This window comes from Toxorhynchites rutilus, chromosome 2 (assembly GCF_029784135.1).
Source record: "Toxorhynchites rutilus septentrionalis strain SRP chromosome 2, ASM2978413v1, whole genome shotgun sequence".
Lineage (NCBI taxonomy): Eukaryota > Metazoa > Arthropoda > Insecta > Diptera > Culicidae > Toxorhynchites > Toxorhynchites rutilus.
In genome coordinates, this window is record NC_073745.1 from 159,694,303 (window position 1) to 159,720,377 (window position 26,075).

Sequence of the window (26,075 nt, forward strand, 5' to 3'; positions counted from 1 at the left end):
ATTTGGTCATATTATAATAAAAAATTTGAGTCGCTTCCATCATGTGTACCTGGAAAAAATCCAATAAAATTGGAAAAAAGCTGGAAATTTTTTATTTTATTCTTTCTCATTTTTTTATAATAAGAAGAAAAAATAGGGTATACAGTGACAGTGTCAGTATGCAGCATTGGTACTTACGTATTACCGCCAGCGTTGTTTTCATTGTGAATTTATTTTTCGTAATGAAATTTATTGTGAGACCAATATAATTGAGCTAAACTCTCATCAAACAATTGGTGAAAACAGGTTTGCTTGCAAGGGGCCGCCGCTTCTGACAGTAGGTCGGCGGCCGATTCGGGTTGCGGCACCTCAACTAATTGGGAAAAGCAAAAATTATTGTCATTCCTTTTCAGTGACAAAATTTTACCCCACAAGAAAGAAGCATCCGTTTACAGTGAAGAAACGTTCGTTTACAGTGAAGTCAGTTAAATCCAGGATTCGGATATCCCTAAATCGATGTTCAGAATAATTTTCGAACGCAACTATTCGGAAGACTTTGTAGAAGGACAACAATTTACATATGCTTCCTTTCTATAACACTAATTGGATCTATATCCGTCATGTTGATAATTTAAAGATCATTGAAATTAAATCGTTTAAGAACTTGATTGTAATGTAAAATGCAATGTAAAAACTTCTCGGAACGGTCTTAAATTCAGCTACGGCGTTTTCTGAAATTTTACATGCGGACAAATATTTATTGATCAGCATTTCTGTCGTGGCACCTACATAAACGCTATCCCAACTGACATGATTTTCCTGATTGTAGGGGAAATGGGGGGATTTTTGACCCCTCAGCAAATCGCCTACGGTTTGAATAAAAAAAATTCACATTGTACACTTAGCTAAGCTTGTTTTCTCTCAATCAATAGTGTTTAATCATTATATCAAGCTTCAAACTACCAAATGTATCATAAAATAAAAGAGATGATATTTGGACATTAAAATTTGATGTGATTTATAATAATAGCATACTTATGTTTATGTAAAATATTTTGGGATAATGTTACAAATCCACGTACAAATCCAATGTTACAAATCCACGATCGAAAAACTCTTTTTTTCTGACAATCAAAGTGCTTGATGTGTTCATGCTGCCGTTTTCCTCCACCTGGTAAATTCTACCAAAGTTTTCTTACGTTAGGTACGTAGGGTTCAACAATAGAAGGAGATGACATTATGAAAAATCCAAGTTGAGCCGTAGTTTTTGAGATAAAGGGGTGGTCTGAATCACCCCGTAGGTCCAGCTCACCCCGTATTACCCTACGTAGATCAGATTGGTTATATTTTACATATAGCCTGACTTATGAAAAAAATATCCAAAAGTGTCCTGAATAATCTTGAAATGCTCGAATGCAAAGTAGCACCTACATAAACATTATCCAAACTGACATAATTTTGCTGATTTAACTGAATATCAATTTAAGAAAGGCAAGTTAGTGAGAAAACACCGTATCGTACTTATGTGTGCTTATACGAGATATACAAAGTTATGGATAGAGAAAGACGATAATCGCCATAAAGGGCTTCGATGGGAGTGAAGCGGAGTAGGATTCTCACAACTGGAAGAAAAGAATATTATTTTGGGGAGAAAAATGCTCGAAAATGCCGGAAAAATACAAAAAGCTAGATAAAACTGTGAAAATTTTAAATAAGCTGGAGGTTTTTTGCCTTTGTCTGTTTTGCTGGTATTCTTGAAAAAAAAAACTGGCAATATACAGGAAAAACTGGAAGGTTGGCCACCCTGCATATAACTACTATTTTAATCACGATTTAAACAAATTTGGAAAAAACAACACGTATACATTTATTACTTCCAGCATAACATGTGCGAGTAACCATTTTTCCCCCACAGGTAACCACTTTACCCCCTCACTGAAAAAAATCGATTTTTCAACTTTTTCTATAATAATGAAAAATTTACTATTTACAATTTCCATAATAACAACCACTTGCTACCTTGAACAACAATACATTGAGCTACAATATTTTCCGAAAAACGAAAATTGTAGTGGTATGTGGACACAGGAAATGTTTATGTTCGTTAGGGTGACCACTTTCCCACACAAAGATGGTTCAACTAGTCGAGTTAGGATTCGCACCCATATTAGGTTTAGTCAAAAAGTATTCAACAGAGACTTTGCATTACTGTTGAGTTTGTTGAGTTGAGATATAATGAACAATTGGAACTTTACAATAAATTGAAGCGTAGAAAGTTTTATGGAGCTAAAGAGTGGAAGAATTCGACAGACTTAAATTTGGTGCACTTCTTTAGAATGTGCATTTGAAATACATAAATAACCCTAATTATTTAGATGTGTGCGTGTAGAATGATTTCTTTTTTATTTGACGTTTGCCCTGCAGTGCTCAGAGTGGCGTCCATGCAAGAGGATCAACGCATGAAAAATTTCGCTCACGCAACGCTTCTCGCATGCGAAGTTGGCAAGAACGAACATCAAACAGTTTCCGTGACAGAAGTTTTTCACAGCGACTGAATGGGGTAGATGTGGCAGATGTGGTTGTATGGCAGCCCCCATACAAATGTTTCCAAAACAAGGATGTATCCATTAACACTAAACCTACCGATCTTTCATGTACAGGTCGGACTCGATTATCCGGAGTATTGATTTATTTTTCACTCCGGAAAATCGAATCCTCCGGATAATCGAGTCAAAAAAAAAAAAATTTTCTCTCGGTAAACATAATATAGTTATGATTTGCACTTCTTTATTGAACGGTTTCATCTAGGTTTTGACCCGTTTGTATGTTTGTGACTTTGTAACTTTGTAACTTTGTCTGTAGCGCTGTACCACATTAATAGAAATTCAGCCCTCTTCCTGTTGACCGATTGATCTGAAATTTGGAACACATCTTTATTTCTGGTGTCATTATAAAACTGCGTATTCCATGATCTTGAAAATCCAAGATGGCGGCCGCTACAAAATGGCGATCATGTACATATTTTCTCAAAATCCCATCAATATGGGTTTTCCCAAAACTCCATCAATATGGGTATAAAACGAAAGGGCTTGACTAGTAGAACACAGTTATTTATGAAAAATGTAATTCCAAGATGGCGACCGCTACAAAATGGCGGATTACACATTTTCTCAGAACCCGTCAATATGTACAGGGTTTTCCATTTCGGACTTCCGAAAGTATACAGCCCTGCGCTGACAACCGTTTGACATAGCTGTCAACCAAAGCGTCATATCCTTAGTTGAATGTCTGCCATTTTACAATACGGATCGTTTTAGCATCGCACAACGTGTTAATTTTGTTAAATTATACTATAAAAATGATGAAAAACCGGCAAATGTTTTTCGAGCATTACGGACGGATTTTAGTCGTCATGGACGGCCTACAGAGCACACAATCGCTAATGTAGTGAGTAAATTCGAACAAACTGGATCCGTAGCGGATATTGTGAAACCTGTGCATCATCGTAATGTGCGTTCGGCCGAAAATATTGCTGCTGTTGCTGCCAGTGTGGAGGATGACCCGAATGTTTCGATTCCACGGCGTGCTCAGCAATTGGGCGTTGTCAAACACATTATTGTGGCGAATTTTGCATTTGGACTTGCACCTACATCCATATAAAGTCCAACTGGTACAAAAATTAGAGCGTGGTGACCATGGATTGCGTCGGGCATACGTCGATTGGGTGAACGAACAACAGCAGCAAAATGCTGAATTTTCGCATCAAATTTTCTTCAGCGATGAGGCACATTTCGAGCTCGGTGGCTATGTGAACACCCAAAATTTCCGTATATGGGACTCAGAAAATCCACACGTGATTGTTGAAAGGCCATTGCATCCGCCAAAAGTCACTGTTTGGTGCGCATTATGGTCTGGTGGAGTCATCGGGCCGTATTTCTTTGAAAATGAGGACGGCGAGACGGTAACTGTGAATTCGTTCGCAATATGGTGGCCATATTGCGAACGAAATTTGGGGGACGCATAATTTCGCGTTTTGGTGATGCCAATTGGCCGTCCAGATTATGCGATTTGAACCCGTTAGACTTTTTTTTGTGGGGTTATGCGAAAGACCGTGTCTATGCCAACTCTCCGCAAACCCTTGAACATTTGAAAGACAACATTCGTGAAGTTATGACCGAGATACCGCCCCATATGTGCCGAAAAGTCATCGAAAATTACCTGTTCCGGATCAAGGTGTGCGAGGAAGCCCTAGGTGGACATTTGAATGATGTTGTATTTCACACATAATGGCATAAACCAAACTTTAATTTGAAATAAAAGTTTCATCTAAATTCGAATTCTAAGTGTGTTTTATTTCAATTTATTTTCGGAATTTAAAGTTGGAAAACCCTGTATATCAAATGAAAGGGATTGATTAGTAGAATACAGTTATTTAGGAAAATGCAAATCTAAATCGGCTGCCATCACAAAATTTTTTTTTTTTTAAAACCTAATCAATATGGGTATCAAAAGAAAGTTCTCGACTAGTAGAACATAGCAGATCATGAAAAATCCAATTTCAAGATGGGCGCAGTCCTCAAACAACTAATTACGTTTTTAAATGATTCCATTCAGCTTGACCTGTTTGTATGTATGTTTGAATGTTTGTAGGGTTGTCCCACATTAATAAAAAATTGACGTTCCTGTTGACTGATTGATCTGAAATTTAGAAGACACCTTCAATTCTACTGTCATTATAAAACTCCGTATCCATGATCTTGAAAAATTCAATTTGGCCGTCTATTAAAATGGCTGAATGACTTGACTTGGAGAATACACTACACAATGAACAACATAAATTCGAAAGGGTCGCCGCCACAAAAACAAGACACAAGAGAGGAGTAAACACTGAAAAATACGTTCGATGAATGTTTCAAGAAAAGTAGTGTAGGCCCTAACATGCAATGTAATTTGCAAGAAAAAAATGACTGAAAGTTTAAAATGGGTAATTTGACCCCTCGTAGTAGGTTTTGTGTTCAACCATGCAAACAAGACTATAGAAGAGTGATTCTCGTGAAACATTTGAGACGCCAAAGATTTCAAAGACCGGGACTTTTAAAGGCGCCAACATCACATACTAATCGTATTAGAAAGCGATGAATTATACCGTGAAAGCCGAGACCAACATATCATTGTAAGGAGGTGAAATTGTTTTGGTAAGATTCAAGTTATTTCACTGTTTTCATTTTGCTTCTGTCCAACTGCAGGTTTCTCTGGCCAATACAACTAGTGAAAGTATCATCCTCATGAACTCCGAAACATGATTAACTTCTTCAGTGGACATCTGATCAAATGAACAACTGAAGAATGGTTACACAACACATTTGTACATCAATAAATCAATTTTTCTTTTTTGTTTTCAAAAAAATTCAAACTTTTTCATTCTAGATCTGACTAACAAACCATATTTGCGTGTCCTCTCGTATGCTTTATTTGCAAGTCATTGACATTTTCCGATCAATCAAAATCCACACGACAAGCATGTCATCTCCTTGTCACTCGAAACGTATATAGAGCGTAATAAACATACATCTTGAGCGACATTTTTATGAGCGTGCACTTTCCTTCGCGGGTCACTTAAAACTCACATCATGAGCTGTTCCGCAAACCATAAAATGGTAACGGACTACAGCAGCGAACAACTGTGGCGAAAAGCTTTTTTCCGCGAAAATGTCACCCGAAAATGAAATATTATCTTCGTCGTTTGAAATCTCATCAGTGATGTCAGTTGTAAGGTTAAGCAGACAGTTACACTTACTTCTTCGTAAATGGCAGTAAAACAGATATCAAATTGTCGTACTCTTTGGATGGGTTTGGTGGCACGAAAAGAACAGCGTGTACTGTACGAACATAAGATTTTATTTTTGTCCCAGACAAACATGCGCGAGCGAAGTGAAGCTGGTCCATAATTAAATGTCGATGTCTATCTAATCAAACGAGAGCAGATATACGCGGCAAATATTTGTGCCATTTGTAACAGTTGCTTGGTATTTTCTCGAAGCTTTCAACGATCCTTCCCTCGGAGCTATGGCTTTGCTCAGGTTCGCGTAAACACAGCAAGACAAGACATTTCCACTTCTCCGGCGGCGGCAGCAGCAGCAGCATCAGCAGCCAGTGTCGACAAAAGGAACAGCTGCGTATTTTCTTTTTATGTTATTCTGAAAAATATGATTCTTTTTATTCGAGGTAGTTTTTACTCCTTCTGACCTCCATCCGGATTCTTTCTCTCCTGGAGTGTATGGCATTTGACTGTGCGAATATATGTTGCTTTTTGATATATGACGCAGATGGCATACTGACATAACATCAGGGGTGTATACTCTGTATATGGTCCATTAGCAGCTAACAGAAATGGTTTTGTTGTGAATACAGCTAACTTTACTGTTCCAATATAATGATTACAACCGAAGCATAATCGATTATCATCGAAACCATACCAATATTGGATCTCATGAAATCAATATCATCGGTTGACACAACAGAACAGCATCTAGGAATAGGTCATTGAACCATTACGGTGAAGATTTACGATATTTTTTTTGTTATCACAGTTATGAATTAACACTTTTTGATAATAAACCTTCATTTGTTCGTTGATCGTCTAGCAATTCAAATTGAACAAAACCAATACATATGCTGGCAGTCTCAATCATCCTAATAAAGACGAATATACGCTAAATTTTATAACTATAGAACTATTTTTTTGTTTACAGAGCTCGGTTGAAATAATGTTTACGAGTATAGTGATGGATATAATAAGGGGCTGTTTACATACCACGTGAACAGAAAAAGCTTTATTTTAGTCATTCGCAGTGCATCTTTTCTAAATTCGGTTGCTTTGCCGGCTCGAAGAGCCGCGATGATATGGGTGCAATAGTAACAATCTCAATCTCGCTGTCCAAATTATTAAAAGATTGTGTTGTCTTATGAAGGTTTGCCTCATTGCCTCAGTGGTCAATTTCTGATACCGTTCACTTGGCTGATCCGTAGATTCTTGATTCCACAAAATTTAGTTCATTTTTGCAAATATTCTTTGAATTGCTCGACCGTGGCGGATATTCTAAGCAATAATGATATACACCCGATTTTTTTACGCGGGGGATACGTACCTCGTAAAAAAACCGCGTAAAATAAACCGCGTTAATTGGAAAATCCGCGTAAAAAACCGCGTTAATTGGAAAATCCGCGTAAAAAAACCCATTAATTGGAAAATACGCGTAAAAAAAACCGCGCAAAAAAAACCGTGTAAAAAAACCTGCGTGTACCCCACTTTACAGAACGCAAAACTAGAATCTCGATAACCAATAAACCTGCAGTAGCTTCGTAATTGTAGGTTCATCTTTGAGTGATTTTTCTGTACAACTTATTGAGAAATATTGGGTAGTCCGGAAAGTTCATGCCGAATTCAAGGAAAAAAAATGGGTGGGTTATATCTATGATATAACCGCAAAGTTTGACGTGGGACTACCTTGGCTTAGCAAACATTTGTTTGTATTGATTATTGAATGATTTCCGGATTCAATTGAATTCAATATATTTGCTTTGAGAGTAAAAAGATTTATGAAATGCCATGTAAGGTCATTTTATGCATTGTGATAGATTATGTTCTTCATTAAAAGAAAATGTAATGGCAGTGTTTTTACGTTTGGTGTGATGCCTAGGACAAAATATCTGAACGGAAATGATTATTTTATTTTACATTTCCCTCTGAAGTTTGCATCTCTCAAATGTACGTGCTTCTCGAACCGCAAATTTGCTTGATTTGATGAACTACAGGCACTCAGTTACGATTTTGACATATGCGTCGAACGCATATTGTTTAATCAATAGGCGTTCTCGCAGCAAATGGTTATCAACATTTTGCGTAGAAATTCAGTGAGCAGAAGATATGAACGTATATCCTGTCCGTGTTAGGAAAACACTTTTCGGAGTGCAAACTTCAACTTCTACTTTTTATACTATAAAGACTTTAAACTTGAAAGTTCATTAACCTCTAGGGTCTGCACGATTTCCCTAGGTTCCTAAGTTTAGAAGACCATGTTAGGGAAACATGCAGTTTGTGTTAGGCGAACACATTTCAGTCGGAACAAAAATGCCCCTGAGTTACATGTATTTGAAATGCCTTCCGAAATGCCCCCGGCTTACTTGTATTTGCAATGCCAATTTCCCCACGCTCCATGAACTTGAAGTCTGTGTTGGCAAACACATTTCAGTCGTATTTACAATGCCAAATTCTCCACGCTCCATGGATTTGAAGTCTGTGTTAGGGAAACACATTTCAGTTGAAACAAAAATACCCCCGACTTACATGTATTTGTAATGTCGATTTTCCTCAGGCACCTTGGTTTTGAAGTCTGTGTTAGGGAACGCATTTCGGTGAGAACAAATGTCCCCTTACCAGTGATGGTAAAAAATCACATTCAACGATCAATAAATGAATAAAGGGTGTGTCACATCAAATTGCATCACGGAAAAAACGCTGTAGAAATTCGCCCAGTAGACCGATCCTTTTGAAAATTTTAGACAGTAAAATAAAAACTATTAAACAACTTTTGGCATTTTCTTTTTATTCATACTTCGAGCCCAAGTCCGTATGCTCGCACCTTCCTCTTTATCCCGTCCATAAGGTTCTGTACAACGTCAGGTTGTAGTTTTTTTTGAACAGAAATCCATTTTCTCTTGAAGTCCGCCTCCGATTTGACAACTTTTGGGTTCTTCCGGAGGTCCTGCTTCATAATCGCCCAATATTTCTCTATTGGGGGAAGCTCCGGCGCGTTGGGCGGGTTCATTTCCTTTGGCACGAAGGTGACCCCGTTGGCTTCGTACCACTCCAACACGTCCTTTGAATAGTGGCACGAAGCGAGATCCGGCCAGAAGATGGTCGGGCCCTCGTGCTGCTTCAACAGTGGTAGTAAGCGCTTCTGTAGGCACTCCTTAAGGTAAACCTGCCCGTTTACCGTGCCGGTCATCACGAAGGGGGAGCTCCGCTTTCCGCAAGAGCAGATCGCTTGCCACACCATATACTTTTTGGCAAACTTGGATAGTTTCTGCTTGCGAATCTCCTCCGGAACGCTGAAATTGTCTTCTGCGGAGAAGAACAACAGGCCCGGCAGCTGACGAAAGTCCGCTTTGACGTAGGTTTCGTCGTCCAGGCAATGCGGCTTTGTCAGCATTTCGGTGTACAGCTTCCGGGCTCGCGTCTTCCCCACCATGTTTTGCCTTTCGTCGCGGTTAGGAGCCTTCTGAACCTTGTATGTACGCAGGCCCTCCCGCTGCTTGGTCCGCTGGACGAATGAACTTGACAAATTCAACTTATTGGCGACATCCCGGACCGAACTTCTCGGATCACGTCTAAACTGCTTAACTACGCGCTTGTGATCTTTTTCACTGACGGAGCATCCATTTTTGCCGTTCTTCACCTTCCGGTCAATGGTTAGGTTCTCGAAGTATCGTTTTAGTACTCTGCTGACCGTGGATTGGACGATTCCCAGCATCTCACCGATGTCCCGATGTGACAACTCCGGATTCTCGAAATGAGTGCGCAGGATTAATTCACGACGCTCTTTTTCGTTCGACGACATTTTTCCAAATTTACGAAAAATTGACAGTGAAGCATGGCCAACGTGATCTATACACTCTTATCTGATTATAAGCGAAAGCTGAAGATATAATTCCTAAAAATTAAATTTCTACAGCGTTTTTTCCGTGATGCAATTTGATGTGACACACCCTTTAGATGGCAACCCTGACTCTCGAGAATCTTCTTAACACAGCTTTCTTAATAGTCTTCAGGCGCCCTAGATTGGAATTGAACCATAGTGGATGGACAGGAACTATCTTTTGTTTCTTCGCAACAAATTGGTACATGAGATAGATTCGCAGCAGTTGCTTCAACATCCTGTTGAATCAATTGTTCGTCCCAATTCAAAGGGTCAAGGATATGGTTTAATGATGTGAGGTCGGCGTACTGATAACCGAGGTTGTCGCATTTGATTCTGTATTTTTTTTAAATCTGTTTATCTGTCTGTTGGGCAAAAAATTCTGTATCAAATACTAACGGAAAATATGAAGGAAACATTTGTTTTCATTTTGAATTTATTTTTCTTATTTATGGGTTATTAAAGTCGTATCAATACAACAAAGTGAATTATAAAAACGTTTTCTCATTATCCTCTAAATTGTATGATATATGATGTACCAGGGCCATGGAGTCAGAGTCGAAACCGGAAAATTTTTGCCGACTCCGACTTTTAGTTAAATGACCTAATAAAATCAAAATTTTTAAATCATTAAACAGAATTTTATTTCAAAAAATATGCGAACTAAATGGCAACAATACATTGCTAAAATACCGTAGAACAGCGAAATTATCCATTTTAACGATACACCCGACCAGGGACAAACAAAGACAAAGGTTGGATTGTATCTGTGAAATTATAATAGGAGTACAACAGGAGTGAATTGTGAAGAAAGAAAAAATAATTGTTCACATCTTCATTTACGTCGTTAATTCATGAGCGAAGGCTGTGGTTATGGGATACAAGAAATTTTTTATCATTGCTTCTGTAGGAAAGGTAAAGTGTTGATTTTTTAATTTGTGACGATCACTTCATAGACACAATCAAAATTAAAAATATGTGAAAAAAGAATCGGTTTTGTTCTTATCAATTTCCTATTCACCGTAGGAAGGCTGTTCTCTGCTTTGAAAATTGTGAAGTTAGATCTTCGAGCCTCCATGAAGGAAGATTTGTCTGGCGCAATTCTGTTTTTACGAGCATTCTAAATTTTGCTGTTGATTTTAATTGCCTAATTAGAGAAAAAAAGTAAATAAAACGATCTATTGAAAAACGTGTATTAGAATTTTTTCCAGTAGGATTTGGAGTCGGAGTCGGTTTAAATAATTGTGAGGAGTCGGAGTCGGGAAATGTTTCTTCGACTCCACAGCCCTGGTTTATACATCAAATTTTAAAATTTTCCGTAATATTCATTTCTGACGCTCCTCCTTTAGTCGATACATAGTTCTTTGCTTTTAAAATAGAGTCCATCATTGTGGGAGCCAATCGATTTCTGAACTTTGTTTTTTTGGCATTGTAAAGCAAAAAAAAAATTCGCTCAACATACGCTGATGAATGTGGAATTATCCAAAAGTGTCTTACAGACGACCTTAGTAATAGATACAAAAAATTCTCATCAAGCCTTTTCACGTCCAACAGCTTCAACCAAATTATATCTGAGTCACTGAGTAATCTGAATTCGTTATTCAAGCCTTGTTTATTACCTAATTCAACGAATTAAGGAAATTGGTGCATGAAATCATTAGGGTTTGGTAGCTTGAGAAAAGTTTGAGGATAGATATTTGTTTTACGAATTCAATATAGAAGTTTCGGACAAATCGATTTGAAGGTCGACTTCCTAGCTGCATTATATTTCTTCAGAAAGATTCAGGACAACATTTTTACAAATCGATGTATCTTCATGACTAAATGAAAAAAAAGTAAGAAGATATATAAAAAAATGCACTGAAATAAATTAAATATTTAAAATTGAATAAAAAAATCTGTAAAATTTTGTATTTTTGCTATATATCTGTAATTCTGTGTATACAGATTCTTTTTGTGATACAGAATATTCTATATATGTGGCAACTCTGTTGATTAGGCGTCGTGCACAAATTACGTAATGCTAAAAATCCGGATTTTGGACCACCTCCCCCCTACGTAACGCAATTTCCTATCTCTAATACACAGAAAGTAACGCAACCTCGACCCCCTCACCCCCCCCCCCCCCCCCCTTATCAAGATACGTAATTTGTGCACGACGCTTTATGAAACGATTTAACAAAAATATGACCATGGTTTGTCCGGTTTTAGAAATAACTATTTTTGAATGAAGGAATTCGAATTTCCAAGTAGATGTTGCATTTCTCATAGCTTTTACTGTCTTCATATTGATTAATTCATAATTTAGGCTTTCTTCAGAATATTGCCTTTTCTTGGGCATTTTAAAGGTGAACATCACTCAACACAGAGAAACTCTCAGTCAAAATTAGATCAGTCCTCCTAAAACATATATTTGCAGAATACTTTTTCACAGAAACTAACTGGAAATTTAGTTCGTATTAAAAAAATTGCATGAACTCAGAGGCTATGAGTTCATGCACATTTTGCAAGTCTGATTAAATAGGCAATAGCTTTTTTCCCTTGAAAAGGTCGATGCTATCTACACCGATTTTTCAGCTGCCTTCGATAAACTGAACCATGAAATCTTGAGCGAAACTCGAACGTCTCGGTTGTTCTAGAGCTCTCCTCGGCTGGCTCAATTCCTATCTGGTTGGCCGCTCAATGTCTGTCAGGATCGGTGACACTATATCGGAGCCATTCTCAGTCACATCGGGTGTTCCACAGGGCAGCCACATTGGACCTTTCCTATTTTTAACTGTACCTGAATGATGTGAACCTTATACTGAAATATTTCAAGCTCTCATACACTGACGACTATAAACTTTACTACGTAATAACCTGTCCAGAAGACGCATATTTCCGTCAACAGGAACTTAATAATTTCTCCGAATGGTGCTCAACTAACCGGATGAGTCTGAATGCCGACAAATGCTCTGTCATTTCATTTGCTCGTAAACGCTCCCAATATTACTTCAATTATACCATCGACAATACGTCTCTCAAACATGAAACCACCGTTAAAGATTTAGGTATTCTCCTAGATTCACGCCTAACCTTCAAAGATCACATAGGTTATATAAACCCTAAGGCCTCAAGAAGTCTTGGCTTCATCTTTCGCGCTGCAAAACAATTCACTGATCTCCACTGCCTAAAAGTTCTTTATTGCTTGTTGGTTCGATCCTCCCTGGAGTATGCAGCAGTTGTATGGGCCCTACACTACCAAAACGGTATATAGTGGTAGACATTCGTTTAGCCGCACCCTATTTTTTCTCAATATTTTTAAAAATAAGTCAATTCTTTGTACAGTTTTGCTCATAAAGGACGATTATTGTTTATTTTCATCGAATTTATTCTAAAAAAAAGTATAAATTCACTTTTTGTTTTCTAAGTAATTCAAATATGTGGAATCAGGGTGGACATTCGTTTAGTCGTATCCTAAAATTTCAATAAAAGAAAATTTGTGTGGCAAATTTCGAGTCCAATCGGTAGCTAATATTTAGTATGTCCACCTCCATTTCGGATCACTTTGAAAACTCGATTTGGCATCGAGTCAGACAGCTTTTGAAGTGTTGCCATATTGGTTATAACCCAACATTCCTGAATTACTGCCTTGGGACTGGAAATGTTGTCAAATTGTCATCCGTTTGCATAGACCATCCATAGGTTCTCTATGAGATTGCAATCGACTGCCAGCAGGTCATTCAAGAAGCGGGGTGTCCGCCTCGGCAAACCATGCCTTCGATTGCTTGGAAACGTGGATCTATGCATAATCCTGCTGAATAAACGACATCCTCGGTAGCGTTATTCTCAATATGGCCAATCAAAAAAAATGAACTGCACATCTAATATCTAATTAATAATATCTTGTAAATTGAACATTCCCAAGTATTTTTTCTATAAAAGACAGATAAAGGCTTGGTGATTATGCGAAAACCTGATTGTTATGCCCTGCGGCTAAACGTATGTCTCGGGAAAAAACGACGTTTGAATGTTTATATCCACCGATGTCACCTTGTGTGTGTGTGTGTGTGTGTGTGATTGTGACGCACGTCCTTTCAATAAAAGTGGCTTAAATATACAATCACTACAGCAAATAAGTATTCCGATAAAAAGAACATTTCTATTTGTTTTTCAAGTGTTTCAAGTTTTTTTTCAAGTGCGGCTAAACGAATGTTTATCACTGTACACAAGTAGAGGCAATTCAACGCAAATTTATCCGCTTTGCTCTTAGACGATTGCCTTGGAATGATCCCTTCGATCGCCCAAGATATGAAGATCGCTGCCAGCTAATCGATCTGGATCTTCTTATGAACCGAAGAAATGTTACTAAGGCTTGCTTAGTGTCTGATGTCTTGCAATCTCACATCGACTGCTCTGCTTTGCTAGACTTGTTTAATTTCGATGTTCGACGTCGTACCCTTCGGTCGCACGATTTCCTACGAATTCCGAAATTTCGCACCAACTACGGCCACAATGAGTCAACTAGTAGTAGAGTAGTGCGAGGCAAAGGTGCGCACGGGGCAAAAGTGTGCATTGGCCTTTTTGAAGCAAACGAGCATAAAAATTCTACAACAGTGTATTCGTTTGATACATTATTATAACATTTCATGAAAGTGGCAAAAAGTTATGAGGTAAAAAGAGTTTTGCATTGTTTTGATCAAATTTTTGTCAGTTTTGGAGATGACGATTTACTTACCTAAAATAACTGGAAAGTTCTACACTGTCAAGGAAATCTTCATTCTATAGTAGATGATAGTGCGTATTCGTTTTTGTGAAAAATTCGATTAGTTCAAAAATTGCCTTTTGGACAAAGGTGCGCGGTGGATTTAGGGTAAATGTTCGTACTAGCGTTTTGCTCTGAAAAAAAATATGTAAAATGTTTTCAACAAATTTTTTAACGGGACCCACAAGAAGAAAACTGGTTTGAACAAATGCACTCCAGAAATGCTTAAATGGCCCGACAGAGGCTTCGGGAAGGAATCTCGAAGCGTCGGATTGCGGCAGACCTCGGTATTTCTGAATCAGCTCTGAGGAAGAGGCTCATATCAGAAAGTGATTTACGATTTGAATCTTCTTTTTTATTGACATTTCTACTTCTGCTGGGATGTGTCAGCGAGTACCTAGGGCGGTTCAGATAGGTATTTACGAGTGAGCAGTCTGAGGATCTGGCGGACCACTGCAGGGCACTGGACAAAGCTTTCTATAGTATGACTCTCAAAGATTTACGGCGTCTGGCGTTTGTTTTTACAACCAACCAGTACGAATTCAACCAACCATTTCACAATAAACTTCAAATGAATATTTTTTTTTTCTTTCTATAACTCTATCATTGTTGAAATTCGAACATATGCGTAGGAGGATTATTTTTCATCAAATATGATCGTCTAATCTGGATAAATTTATTTTTTTTCATGTGAAAAAGGTGCTTTCTGACTTTAAGGGGATGAATCAAATTTCAAATTCCTCTTTTATTTTCAAAAAACAAAAAATACATGCAAAAAAAAAATAAATTCAAATAAAATTTTTTTTTGACTCGATTATATACAGGATTCGATTATATACAGTGAAAAGAAATCAAAAACTGTCTCGATTATACCGCGCTGGACTCGATTATACTGCGCTGTATATCAATTATGGGTGGGACGAAGTTTGCCGGGTCAGCTAGTTTGTTAATAAAAACGAATTCTGTTTCAAATGTCGGACATTTTCGGATATCTTATATTGTCAGTCTTCTCCCTCTCAAAAATTTCCACGTGATATGTTCGACCATGACACCCACTCTTCTCCACAAAAAAAAACAACCATAGAACACCCTCCTCCTGCCTACTGGACGGTGCCTACACTCTTTAATAATGATGCTTCTCCCGCTTCTGATGATAAACCGTTTATTTGTGGTATAAGTTATCTCAGAAGTTCAATTCAATAAGTGCGCATTTGTCTTTTTGTATTAAAATAGGTATTTGTCCAATTACAAACACAACTCGAGAAATGCTTGTACTACGTTTCGAAGGTAATATATATAGTTACAATTTGGTAAGCAAACGGAATTTTATTTGCTTTTATTCAAGAGTTATTGCACGACAACAGTTAGGTGCGCACCTTTGCCCCGCATTACTCTATGTGTAGCGCATTTTATACGTAGGGACTGAACCTTTGTACTAAGCATAAGATAACAGCGTAGACTACATGGTGATTCACTATTCAACTATCACGGCCCGAATAGTAAGGCAACCAAGATCTAGCCATTTAGAACCAATAGATCGTTTTCGACATGGGCTATGTAGGATGTCAGCTTGCTCACAACGAGTACATAACTATTGATATGCTCGAGATCAACCTTCGAGCCACCAAAACACGATCGAGCGGATTGAGAACAATGGTTTGCTTTATGATGCGCAATACAAATTAGCATTTTTTCGATCATACACCCTGTATTTGAAGAAATTCAAGAATTTCAATATAGTATATTTTTCAATGCAGCGCGGATGTCAAATTATTTTTATTGTCTAGAAATTCTTCATTTCCAGAGAGTTTTAAGTTTGAATATTGTTGTATCACAAAAACAATTACTCGATAAACGGATTCGCGTACAATTGATTTTGTTCAATTGAATAACTGAAATATTGATGTAACTCGCTGGCTTTGTGCTGTGTTCGTGAATATAGATTATCACGTATAATTCGATGATACTTGATTCTCGGGTTGGATTTGGAATAACGCTGCGCTAGTATCACACTCATTGACCCCTAGAAACCAATTAGCGTTTTACTGGATTAGCATTGCCTATATTCGAACTAATCAGCATGAGGACAGATCCACCCCTCTTCGCCCTCTTCCACCCCTGCTTAAGGAAACTACAGCCCAATCAGTGGTATCCACGTGTTCCCGGATGGATTTGTGTGTCGCTGTATAATTTTCACATCCAGTAGCGGGTTATTTGTGGAGAGGTGCTATCGCCGCTTGAATACACACAATTCAAAAACATATAATTCAAATCACACACACACCGGGTGGTAGCGCACTTTGCCACACTCAACTGGTTTCCCAGGCTCCTAACAGTCGGAATACTCGGTCTTCCCATAATGCCGCACCATATTTCGTCATTGCAATACATACTCCGCACTTACTTGGAAATTAAACCAACTCTTATCAATTTATAGCCTGACAAGTGCGCAATTATCCAAAACTGCTGTTGTGAATTATAGCCTCGTGGCATGGAAGCTTTCGGTTGACTCACGATGGGGTTATTCAGCGGTATGAGATAGCTTTGCTAATATTGTAGATAAAATAAGATTTGGGACTGTTTCACATTTGAGATGATACTTGATATCAAATAATCTGTTATTTTCAAAATAATTCGCGTACTAACACTAAGAGAATTGACTTCTTCTATTTCAGTGAATTTTATGTTGTTCAAATCATACTGACTGAGCACAAAAAATGAAATTGATGAATTGTTTCACTAAAATTCACGATTTATCTCGTTGGAATATAATGTCACGACGAAGCACAATGCACAGTTAGATTATGTTCAGTTGTTTTCGACGAAGTAAACGTCATTTTGCGAACTCGATGTGTTGTTGAATTCTTTGAATTTCTCTATGCCATAAGATGTGACACCACCTTCATGGTCTATCTAATTCTCATCACACTTTCTTCATGATCGTATAAACTAGTACACATTTGTTCATTTTCTAGTAGTAATACACGTAACATCCATTTTGTCCTCATTATTCGATTGTTGATATTGAAGACCTCCTTGTTTCATGATCATGTCGCACAATTTGTACATCATAACCATCTGCTCTCATCACTAAAGCCACAATATTGCAATTCGTATCATTATCACACACTAATTTTGTAGCATGTCATTTAGCTACATAATCAGTTTTCTTAAATTTTTCTAAATGCACGAATAACACGTTTTCTCTGTGTTCGAATATCGATACACACATTGCACTAAATAGCTGGCTCTATACTTTCTCCTCCACATTTTCCACAACCTGTCGCCCATCATTAGCAGCCAATTTTGAAATGGACCTGCTGTGGCGTAAGCCATCTATGGATGATTTTTGTATAATATTCACGTACAATTCAATACAATTTTGTATGAAATTACACTCATGCGGCACCTTTTTAGAGTTCCAACCTGATAGAAACCCGTATCCCGCGAACGAAACAGCGAAGTTTTTCAACGGTGGAACCGCCACTCGAAGGCGAATGAAAGATAAATATATCTCAGAACAAAGAGCACAAAATATACACGTTCGAAATATTTCCACTTTTCCCCGTGAAAACGTGCGTCATTCCTTACTCGACGAATTTTATGACAAAACTGTATAGAATTTTCAATCTGAGCCGCAAACAGCGTAAACTCTGAAGGTTTGTTGGTTGGTTCTCACTCTCATTCCCCAACACCAGGACTTGTGCTCTCGTTTGGACCAAGGGGCACGTAGCGACAATAACAGTCAACGGGATCCGACAATCCAACCAAAAACATACCGCCGCCTCGAAAACGTTCTTTCCTCAATGGACCACTTTGCGCACCATTCGTCCGCCTTTTTCCCCGACTAAACCATGCAACGTGATCGCCGCTCGACTCGGCTGTGGAAAACTCAAGATCTCACCATACAGAAAACTGAGATGGTGATGGTGGCGTTCGGAGGAATCCGCTGCGAATAAAGATCAACTCATAGGCGCGGGCGAAAGTAAATTGAGTGCGCGCATCGTTTCGTTCATCGTCTCACACGTGTTCGAAATAACGCCATCGAGCCAACAGACATTATGGACCGTGAGCTGCGTGGAGCTGTGTGGAAAACTGTACGAGATTTGATAGAAACAAAAGATATTGGAGCATCACGCGTTGATGTTAACGATGATGCCAGCTCTATCTTTGATGTACATATGGAACAATACTCGCCACATGGTCCCAAAAATGCAAAATTAAATTAACCCATCCAATTCTCGACACTTATTGCATCGGGGAAAATACTTATACCATTCCTGTGTTTTTTGTTTTGTTTTCTATTTTTGAATTTTATTCAAATTGAATGAAAAACATCGCCCGAGTTCATTTACCTTTTTCGTCGCTGTGATTCATACATTTCCCGCACAGTGTGCCAATGGGCTGAGGTTCGATGTAAATATTCGCAAATTTACTAGGATTGAAAAATAACAAAAGATATCTCTGAACATCCCGAATTTTATGCTTTGTAAGGTATAACTTGAAACAACAATCAATAAATTAAATACTTATAACTAATAGTTGCCTAAATTAAAAATTTAAAAAATTGAGATTGATGGAATATAGGAAGTTTGGAAACATTATAAAAACATTATAAAGCGTGGTAAAGGGTGTACTGTTTAAAATCCGCACACACTCAAATTGCTCTAACTTTTGATCAGTTGTGTAAAATTTATTAAAAATATTGTCTAGATATAGCTTAATGTGTTTTGTTTACACTCTTTGAGTTAATTTCATCAAGTGCACAAAAGTTCTCAAAATGGCGACGAAAGAACAGTGCGTGCACGAAAATGTTTCGTACGAGTACCTCGAGAGTAAGGATCTGTCACATCGTGCTATCGGAAAAAAAGATGGAAATCGCGAATTCTACGGTGTCTGGTATTATAAAACTGTTCATAGGACATCTCACTGTTGATCGGAAGTGAGATCCGGAAAAAGCCGTCAGGTCAACGAGAAATATCACAAGTCACAGTCACAGTCACAAGTCTCACAGGAAGTGAGATCCGGAAAAAGCCGTTAGGTCAACGAGAAAGATCACAGTCCCCAAACCATGAAGAGAAACAGAATACGGTCGCAAAAATCCGTGCCCGGAAGTTGTACGACCAGACGTTAACGAAACCACACTGCTGCGTAATGGATGACGAGATATGTCTAACCGTCCTGTACTCGCGTGCAAAATCATAACACGTATACTCGCGCACGGTGTCACAGACCGAAAATTAAACTTCTCTGTAATGTTGCAGTTGTGTATTTTTCAGGATTTATTGACATTTATTTGAAGAAGAGGGTATTGAATGAACAAACTTAAAAAAAGTTTTCTTCGTCTTAATTATGTTTTAATAGTCATCTTCAGCCTCCTCAAAACATATTTTCGATACTCCAACACAAATAACGAAATTAAAATTTTTCACTGTTATTAATTAAAAGTAAGCAACTGAATGTAATTCATGGAAGTATAAAGAATTATAAAATAACATAAAAACGTATTAATCGATTGTGGTTTCATTGGAGTAAGAATCGGAACATAAAGGGTGTGTCACATCAAATTGCATCACGGAAAAAACGCTGTAGAAATTCGCCCAGTAGACCGATCGTTTTGAAAATTTTAGACAGTAAAATAAAAACTATTAAAAAAAAAACTATTAGAAAATGGATTTCTGTTCAAAAAAAAAACAACCTGACGTTGTACAGAACCTTATGGACGGGGTAAAGAGGAAGGTGCGAGCATACGGGCTTGGGCTCGAAGTATGAATAAAAAGAAAATGCAACTTTTGGCATTTTCTTTTTATTCATACTTCGAGCCCAAGCCCGTATGCTCGCACCTTCCTCTTTACCCCGTCCATAAGGTTCTGTACAACGTCAGGTTGTAGTTTTTTTTTGAACAGAAATCCATTTTCTCTTGAAGTCCGCCTCCGATTTAACAACTTTTGGGTTCTTCCGGAGGGCCTGCTTCATAATCGCCCAATATTTCTCTATTGGGCGAAGCTCCGGCGCGTTGGGCGGGTTAATTTCCTTTGGCACGAAGGTGACCCCGTTGGCTTCGTACCACTCCAAAACGTCCTTGGAATAGTGGCACGAAGCGAGATCCGGCCAGAAGATGGTCGGGCCCTCGTGCTGCTTCAATAGTGGTAGTAAGCGCTTCTGTAGGCACTCCTTAAGGTAAACCTGCCCGTTTACCGTGCCGGTCATCACGAAGGGGGCGCTCCGCTTTCCGCAAGAGCAGATCGCTTGCCACACCATGTACTTTTTGGCAAACTTGGATAGTTTCTGTATGCGAATCTCCTCCGGAACGCTGAATTTGTCCTCTGCGGAGAAGAACAACAGGTCCGGCAGCTGACGAAAGTCCGCTTCGACGTAGGTTTCGTCGTCCATTACCAGGCAATGCGGCTTCGTCAGCATTTCGGTGTACAGCTTCCGGGCTCGCGTCTTCCCCACCATGTTTTGCCTTTCGTCGCGGTTAGGAGCCTTCTGAACCTTGTATGTACGCAGGCCCTCACGCTGCTTGGTCCGCTGGACGAATGAACTTGACAAATTCAGCTTATTGGCGACATCCCGGACCGAACTTCTCGGATCACGTCTAAAGTGCTTAACTACGCGCTTGTGATCTTTTTCACTGACGGAGCATCCATTTTTGACGTTCTTCACCTTCCGGTCGATGGTTAGGTTCTCGAAGTATCGTTTTAGTACTCTGCTGACCGTGGATTGGACGATTCCCAGCATCTTACCGATGTCCCGATGTGACAACTCCGGATTCTCGAAATGAGTGCGCAGGATTAATTCACGACGCTCTTTTTCGTTCGACGACATTTTTCCAAATTTACGAAAAATTGGCAGTGAAGCATGGCCAACGTGATCTATACACTCTTATCTGATTATAAGCGAAAGCTGAAGATATAATTTTCCTAAAAATTTAATTTCTACAGCGTTTTTTCCGTGATGCAATTTGATGTGACACACCCTTTAGCATAACTGCATGTTCGAAACATACATATTTTTTACATTTCATGCAGTTGTTGCGTGTTTTTCGGGTCTTTTATCGAAATGAAGAATGTATAACGACCTTCTAGATAATTACCAGATAATGAAGGTTCTGGAATATGAAGTTTGTATATTCTTCGTCTCTGTATTCTTGGTAAACTAAGAATTAATGCCTTTTTTAGATGGGGCATAAAAAATGATTTAAAATGATTTCTAGGAACTTCCTTTTCTTTTTCTTGTCGATATTATCCATTATAAAAAAAATATCCCCGAAACTCTAACTGTTAAAAATTACCATAAGCCATCGATTAGTTTATAGTTTACTGTTTACAATTCTTCCACAAGTGAAATTCGTTCACAAGTGTGTATATGTATGACCAATATATTTAGCGAATAACTATATGAAAGCCAAACATTTATATTTTGCTTTTGAACGTATGCATCTAACTACGAATAGTTAATCTATGGATCCGTTCAATCCAATTACAAAAGAGACTGAAATCAAATAAGAATAATCCGGTAATGATCTTATGCATTATATTCAATAAATATTCCACGCCATTAACATTTTTTTTTTTTTTTTTTATCTGTATTATAGTGACTTTCAACTCATTTGGCTGGTTCGTCACTTTTACTTCCATTTTTGGAAGAATGTCGGGAGTGAGAATTGAACTCGTGACCTTCCATTAACATTAATTTATACATTTCATTCAACAATATTCTAGAACAGGGGTTTTCAAATGGTGCTCCGCGGGAAATTTGTGCTCCGCTAAGTTATAGCAAATGCTCCCGCCTGAAAACCCACCTTGAAAAAAACAATTCTTTAATTTCATTTTACTGGGCATATAGAGATTTATATTGTTACTCCGGGTCAGATGTCGTGTAACAGCGACTCGGAACCGAAATAGAGTTGTTTCCAGTTGGGTAATGTCAATGCAAATAAGATTTGTTTTATTGATTGAAAAATGCAGGTGCTCCGTCAAATTATTTTGCTATAAAAAGTGCTCTGCCATAAAAAAAATGTGAAAACCCCTGTTCTAGAATATGAAAAAGGCACATGTCCAAAAAACTCCTATACTCGCGTCGGTGTGTCAGACCAAAAGTGTGAAAAAAGTGGCACACGTCCCCTTTGTACCAACACATGCGATACGCTAAACGATGACGAACGACGAATAACGAAGCTAGAGAGAATCGCAAAGTCGTAGTGTTGATATTTTCTGAGAAATGAACGAATTATTGATTTCTCGGTCTGACAGACCAAAGCGCGAGTATAGGAGTGTTAAAGGCGGACTTCAACCTGATTCCAGGAAACCTGTATGTGTATGCCAAGGATAAGTTGGATGTTCCCGAGAACCTTCGGATACTGAGGATGCCGAAGTTCACCAAGAAGTTCTTAATTTGACAAGCGATTTGTACTTGCGGGAAGCGTAGTACATCTTTCGTTTCGTTTCGAATATACAGGTGTATTTGGAAGAGTGTCTCCAAAAGCGGCTTCTCCCTCTCCTGACAGGCTCACGACGGTCCGACGATCTTCTGGCCGGATTTGGCATCATGCCACTACACGAAGGACGTGCTAGATTAGTATTAATTGATATTGATTGGTTTATATGATGTCGATTTCATGCCGGAAGATCAGAACCCCCCAAACACTCCGGAACAGCGTCCAATAGAAAAATACTGGGCCATTATGAAAGGGTACCTTCTACAACGACATAAAGTAGTGAAGAATGTAGAAGAAATGAAGAAAGCATGGGTTTATATGCGAAAAACTGTCGATTCTGTGGTCTGTGATATAAAAGTGAAATAAATTGACCCTTTGCGGTCGTTTGTGTGCTTTCAGCATAAAGTGTACTAATCTTAAACTTCAAGCAACAATATATCAGTTCATACTTTTCTAAACGAATTTTAATGTCTAGTGAATTTGTTCACGGATCAAAACGGTGCTTCTATGAATAAAAGATAACGATACTCCCACAAAAAATAACGGTTACACATGCTTGAAGTCCGTGCTGCCGTGGCCGAGTGGTTAGCGTCACACCTAGGGTGCGGGTTCGATTCCCGTTCTGGAGAGGGGAATTTTTCGTCCGACTTGTACTGTGGTCACACGTATTCTAGAGTTTGCCACTCATGCATTAAAGGCGTGTTATTTGGCATAGAAATCTCAACTAAGTATTAATAAAAATGACGCAAGTAATACCACGTTGAGACTGTGAAGTTCCACTAGGAACGTTAGTGATATTTAAGAAGAGGAAGGCATGCTTGAAGATAGGAGAAATTGAGTGAGAGAAAGAGAAAAAGAGAGAGAAAGACCGAGAAAGAGAGAGAGAGAGAGAGAGAGAGAGAGAGAGAGAGAGAGAAACCAACAGTTTCGGCAGTATCTACAGCAGCAATAGCAAAAAAGCAATAGTTTCGGCACGAGAATGTGCCGAAAATCAGGAGAAACTGGAATGGGAAGCAGAGATCAAAAGGACAAATTTTACCAATTTTTCATGCTTTCACCTAAACACCTGAAATCATTGTTCGTAGTAACACATGAGCTGCGAAAGTTATGGAAGAAAACAGTAAAGCAACTGAGCTCCATGGTTTGTGCGTAATCCTCTTTGCGAAGAAAGTGGACATCGTTAAGTACGTTGAACGGAAACCTGGTTCCGGTCGTTCGACGGTGCTACGCGATCGAAAACTGCAGTTGAAGATAAATCAGAAGATGGAAAAAAGGTGGCTACATCATTTCGGGCTTTGGGCCGGTAGGTTGGAGCAACGAACCAGACAGTGAAAAACACAAATTCCCACAAATTCCCATGTTCCTAAGTTTTGTGACTAAGAGTCCCCGCACACTGCAGATTTTTTTTTCATTCGATAGTTTGGTCGGGTTGGGTTGCTAGTGCGCGAAACCGAGCGAACCAAACAGTCGGGTTAGTTGAGAGTGCGCACACTAACCAACTGTCGGTCGAATATTCTCGAAAGACTGTATTTAGGGGGGGGGGCTGGTTTTGCAACACAAAGTACCTGCTGGAAGTTGCCTCCTCATCCGGGCGAGGATGGCGTGTTTTTACCGGACGTGACCTCCGCCCATTATGTGAAGAAGTCGCTGGTGGAGATGAAAAGCTTAAAGATAGATGTTGTTCCGGAGTCTACCCACTCTCCGAACGTCCTCAAGATGTGTCCCATCAAACATTTCTTGCCAAATCTGAAGCGAAGGGTCTACTCCAACAATTTCGTGGTGAAAACGGACAAAACCAAGAAAAAACTGAAAATGCCAACCAGGTATGGGCAAAATCGCATCTCGTGTGATCACAATCGCATATCGTGTGATCTTTCCAAAGGAGTATTCATTCATTGAATGTTGTTTTCCACTCTTTGTTTTGTTATGTTCACTATCAGTCCCGAATGAAGATGGTCGGGGAGTGTAGAATGATTCATCGTGCAATCTCACGATTGCTTGCTGCATTCTTTTCGCCATGATTATTCCAAGCAGATACAAGAGTTATTCATAATTAGGTGTGGAGAAATGAGCGAATTAACTTTTCCATACTTGCTCACACCGTGTAACCCTAGCGTCACATGATGACGGTAGCAGCAAAGTGAGATGAACTGCATGTATGACTTTCAGACGAGGAAGAAAACATGGAATAATCAAGGCTGGAAACACGGAATAAATATGAAGGAAAGAGAAAATAATACATGGAAAGGTTTATATATCGACGTTGTGTAAATGTTCCGAAGTGTAACATTCGACATTCGTAGTAGACCTCCTGGTCTTCACAATGACAACTCCATTCCTGGTGGATACTTGTTGAATCCGACTTACCTTCTTAAACTTTAAAGCTTCCGCACAGATTGTTCTGGCATGTTGGGTTAGACTCCCGTTGACGAAGATGCGGGTTGAATTATCGAATCCAATGTTGCTCAAGTTTAGAGTTCCCAAATTAAGATACTTGCGGTAGAACTCAGCACGTTCATTGAGTTGACAAGCAATTGACGGAGTAGATCCAGGAGAGACGGATTGTCTTGCTAACCGTTTCATACTGACCAGAGGAATTTCAGAATTGCCATACGAAAGACTTTGGGATTTTCTGAAATATTTCCTTGAGGCTTTCATTTGTGTGAAAGGAGTCCCGGAAAAGATCAGATCATGTGATATCTCCGTTCTTTCTAAACACTCGGTTGTCAGTGAAAGGTCATACCGAACAGCAGTAATTTCTCCAGACAGTTCGTCAGCTTTCGATGAACATTCATTCCTGGCAGTATTCAATTGTTGTTCGATGTTGTCGATGCGTTTCCCAAGGTCGATGGCACATGATTCAATCTTTTTCTCAATCCTGTCATTAGATTGGTCAATTATAACCTTCAATTTCAACCACAGACCATTGAGACATTCAATTTCATCGGTCTCCTTATCGCGAATTTTTCTGCTTAATCTATCTTCAACCAGAAAAATCTCTAGTTCTCAATCAGTTCAAATAACCTATTCGGGTTCGTAACGACCAAGCTGTGTCATGTTGTAGTGTGTATCTCGTTCTAAGCAGAGGATACTGCTCGTTTAAGCTCTTCAAATCACTCATACTGCTTGTAAGCTGCATCTACTATTCATCCAATCACTCATCATAAGTTCCTGACAGGGTTTTGATTTGGTGAACAAGCTGACCAGCCCGGAA

General features: G+C 38.8%; 1 protein-coding gene across 13 annotated transcripts in view; it reads right to left on the reverse strand.

The window, feature by feature from the left end:
* Nucleotides 1-18,013, reverse strand: part of LOC129769663 (potassium channel subfamily K member 18) — a 95,101-nt gene extending 77,088 nt beyond the window's left edge. For 4 of the 13 annotated variants that reach the window (XM_055772057.1, XM_055772064.1, XM_055772067.1 and 1 more), the window contains exon 1: nucleotides 17,848-18,013. The gene's annotated coding sequence lies outside the window, so the exon portion shown is untranslated. Of the gene's footprint in view, nucleotides 1-14,394; nucleotides 14,485-17,651; nucleotides 17,758-17,789 lie in introns of those variants that run through there. The other 9 variants (XM_055772058.1, XM_055772056.1, XM_055772069.1 and 6 more) reach the window with 5 other exon arrangements.
* Nucleotides 18,014-26,075: the final 8,062 nt, after the last annotated feature.